Source organism: Phalaenopsis equestris, unplaced genomic scaffold, assembly GCF_001263595.1.
Source record: "Phalaenopsis equestris unplaced genomic scaffold, ASM126359v1 Scaffold000123, whole genome shotgun sequence".
NCBI classification, from domain to species: domain Eukaryota; kingdom Viridiplantae; phylum Streptophyta; class Magnoliopsida; order Asparagales; family Orchidaceae; genus Phalaenopsis; species Phalaenopsis equestris.
The window spans coordinates 2,786,917-2,791,567 of record NW_018164565.1 but is presented as its reverse complement, the minus strand read 5'-3'; positions in this window follow the sequence as shown (position 1 = coordinate 2,791,567).

Genomic DNA, 4,651 nt, shown 5'->3' with positions numbered 1-4,651 from the left:
GTCGGTCGTCTTTCGGGAATTGAAAATAATTTTTTAATTTAATATGTATAAATAAATTTCTTTTTGAAAATAATATTTTAATTTTGTAAAATGAGACCAAATGGATCTCACATTTGTTTAATAATTTTGATGGTTAAGCACGATATCACAAATAATGCACTATCCCGAGGGATAAGTATATCACTTGTTAGTAGGCTTAACTGCCTTAACTAAAGAGTTTTGTGACATTCATTTGGTCTGCGAATCTTTTTATATGATCGACAAGTTCCCCTGTCTAATATAAAAATTAGGTAGGGTTTAATATGAAATTAGGTAGAATTTATTTTACCCGGGTCCTAAAGTTTTCTTTAGATACAAACCCCTATAGTTAATTACATCTTAAGTAATCAAAATTACTTAAGAAAACTCTCGATCTAAATCTGAGGTACTAGTTTTCAAGAATTTAATGCTCAGGTTTTCACGGTAGGATATAGAAAGTCAGGTGGGAGTGGACCAATTGGGAACAATTATTTTTCAGAATTAAATGAGTGAATAATAAAAAATGTCGAAGATACTGAAGAAGCTTCATTGACATCTCAAATTAACCTATGTTCGAGCTTTAAATTTTAGAAGCGAACTTATTTAAATTTCAATCATGCTAATTATTAATTATAGGAATTACATTTGCATAATACCCAACTATGCAAATAATCTAGAAGATAAGAGGATTTACGTCGTATCAGACGATGACCTCAGAATGCTAAGGTGAGTTAGGGCTTATATTGTACAATATGTAAAACCTTAAAAGATAGGATGGAGATTTATGTCGCGCTAGGCAGACCACCTCGAAGTCCTATGACTTGTTATTTAAACTAAAGAAATGTTTAACTACTGTAGACTTGTTTTACTGTTGTAGATCGTCATCCTCTGTTTTCTACGACTTCATCGTGCTGCCCATAAAGACTTGCTCCATGCTTCATGTCGTAGCAGTTTCGTGTATAAGGTTTAAAGTGTACATGGAATTGTTGGGTCAGTGGTCTGCCGCGGTGTATCTCCTAGCATATGTCCTACTGATCTCTATCCTAAGGGCTCTTGCATGTATATTAAAGTATGCACAAGTAAAACATATAGAGTGTAATAAAAAAATGAAGTGCAGTAAAGGAAAAGCAGCAGTAAAGAAAAGATTGTAAAATGTACAGTAAAGAAGAACAATGAAATTTGCAGTAGAGACGATAAAATGCTGTAAATATAAAATAAACCTATGTACTTATTGGGTTTGCTGCTCCTGCAAATGCGGTTAGTGCTGCAGTTAAATGTAAACGGGTATATTGAATAATTTAGTAGGTGGGACAAACATGCATGTATATGTAAAAACAAGAATCAAGTGGTACGTGAAAGAACAAGTAATGGGTAAAAGAACAAGTAAACCATAAAAAAAAATCGAAGTGAACTATATAAGAATTCAAGTTCATGGTGTGCTCAGATTTTAACATTCTCGAAGGACTCCAAATGCAACTATCGGTCATCCATCTATATAAAGCCCGACATTCAACTAGAAATTTTCAAGACAATCTTAGGAGGGCAATTCTTAGCCCAATATAGGTAATTGACAAGTGGACGATTAGATTATATCATTTAAAGCTTGTGGTTTGTCATGCATATAGACAAAAATAATTATCTTTTACTTAACAATGGAAAGTATTTATGCTATAAAGAAAATATATGTTATATCGTCATATTTGTATATTTTGTAAAATAAATCTTCCACGAGTCGATTATACTGTCAGGTTAGGACCGCCAACAACCTCAAAAGACAAGGGTCATCGCTAGTCTAGTGTCGGTGAATAATATTGTCATCCTACATTTCATTGGATCTTTAGGTTAAGTCCCGATACCGTATGATGCAACATTATTATGCTTTATCACCGGATGTCTTTGTCATCGCGGCTCTTAAATCCCAAAAAAAATCATCAAACTTATAGTCTTGCTTGATGGTTCATATATAGTCACGTCTATATATGCGCACTTATATTTCAAACATAAGCACTTAAATCAAACTAAGAAGAAATGAAAGAGAAGAAGAAAAATAGGGTGAGAAAGGAGAGGGACTAATCCACCTGAAAGAGAATAAAGTGAATGATAGGTCAGCTCTCAAAACCACATCTAAAACAATTCCTAACATCCAGTGATTTGAATTTGAAAAGCTCATTCGAAACTTCCAATATACCAATATTACAAACACAACTTAAGTCCCTCCCGAAATCAATATAAGACACCAATAATTCTCATGTAAAGGCTGTAGAGAAAGTGAGGAATGAGAGGGGGCAAACTTAGTACAACAAAGGAAAATTATGGGTTCACGGTCGGGTCTGCAAAGGGAACAAGAATATCACAAAGATCTCTGCAGAAAACACCTCTAAAGCCACGACTAGGGCAGCAGGGGAACAAGAACATCACAAAAGTATTCACGGAAAACGGATCCCAAAAGCCCACGGCCAGGGACAATAGCAAGGAGCAACATCTCAATGGAAAAAAATCACAAAATCCTCATAGGAAGCACCTCTAAAACCAGGGAGTAAGGACCGCAGTGGGAACATCTCAATAACAACCAAAAGCTTCACTAAAACAATGTTCAAGGAAGCCCGAAACATCATTTTTTAAGCAGCAAGACAACTCTAAAAACTGTGGCCTGACAGGTCGCAAAACAGCCCCCATATTCCCCAAAACCGTAGCTCCAACCACAGGCAAGAGCCCCTCCAAAACAACAGCCAAACATCACCACATAAAGCCTCCACTGCAGCTCAAAATTGCAACCAAACATTGGGCAAATCAGCTTTAAACCGCAGCAAGGCAGGCCTCCTAAACCACGCAAAACCACAGTAAACCAAGCTACCAAAAAGGTTTCAAATGCAGCCCAAAATAATGCTCAAAACCTTTCCATACAACATTCACATAAGGCCCAAGACTGCAGCCATATGCACCACCAAATCAATCCAGGAAAAACTCCAAAAAACCGCATGCAAACGGGCCATCCAGCAATCATCAAACCGCAGTCAAGCAGGCCTTCCAACCATCCCAAAAACACATGCATACAGGCCAGCCAGCAATCTTACCCAAAAACACATGCATACAGGTCAGCTAGCAATTCAATAACTCAGCCGAACTTACCAAGAATTCCAACTCATATGAAACCGACAAAGTTGCGAGGTTGTCGCAAGCGAAGCATTTAAAACTTAGGATCCCCCACATTCGAATGCATTGAAGTTTCAAAATTATATAAACGAGGCTATCAAAATCTCGGCTCTTTTACAAACAAAGATGTCACAACCTCAAATCTCCCATTTCTTTCTTCTTCTTTTTTTTTAAAAAGAAGGAATACCAAAACCTTATGAATTTTTTTTAAAAGGAACACCCAAAGCTTCCAAATCCTCACACCTAAACATGTTGAAGCCCTTCAAAGTTCTCAAAATAAAACCCCAAAAAATTTTTAAGTGCAGCAGGAAACAAACCCAACCGACCAGAAGAAAAGAAAGGAAAATACCAACATAGCTCATAGGTAGAGACAGCACAGCCGCAACTAACAAATAAAGAAGCCACAGCTGCAACCAACAACAAAAGGGCAGCAAAAAGAGTATGGGAAAAGTTCCGGACTTATCCTTCAAAACATTCCAAAATAGAGTTGAAATAAAGACTTAAATGCTTCTCTCAAAAATCAGCAAAATAAGGAGCAGGCAAAGCTCCAAATCCTTCTCAAAAACTATCAAAATGAAAACCCACATGAGCATTTAAACAGTTATTCTGGAAACCGACAAAGTAAGGAGTAGAGGCGAGTTCCACAATCTTCTCCAAACATCCAAAACGAAAGCATGAATAAGCATTTAAACCTCCTGTCAAAATCAGCTACATAAAGAGCAAAGGAGAGCTTCAAAACCCTTCTTCATACCATGAGAGCTTAAATGAATATTTTAAGCATTATTTTTGGAATCAGCCAAATGGGGAGCAAAGAAAAATGTTGTGGTGGAGCCCGGTTTAAGAAAATCAAAATTTTCTTAATGTTTTCCGCCTCTTTAACCGTTCCCGCCTCCATTCTTTGGAAGAGGCGCGAGTTTTTGCTTGGTTGGCCCCACCAGCAAGCAAAAGAGGAGAATTAATTATCCCTTTTTTCTGCTATTGAATTTCTGCCTTTTTTGGAAACCGAATTTCAAGACTTCTTCAACAATTCGGTTTCCTGTGTAAAGCTTAGAAAAAAAAAACGCTACAGCGGAGGGGGCGGCAACGATGACTTCTTCGGCTGTTCTACTCACGGGAAAAAGAGAGGAAGGCTAACTGAGAGAATACCATATTCTTTTTCTTCTGGCTTTGCGTGAGAAGGTGAAGAAGACAAAGCGGAGAGAATAAAAGATGTTTTTTATTCTTGTTTCATTCTTCTTCTTCACTACGTAGGAGAAGCCCGAGGCGAAAGAAACTGGCGGCGTCGAGAAAAGAAACAACGGTGAAGGAATACATCGAATTTGTAATTCCTTGAAGTTGAGATAAGTGTTTCTTGTAAATTGAAACATTGTGGTGTAAATTTCTCAAGTAGTAAAATCCTCTGCAACTCCGTGGATATAGACAATTTGCCGAACCACGTAAATCTATGTGTTTTTGGTGTGAATTTTCTCGTGCTATTTTT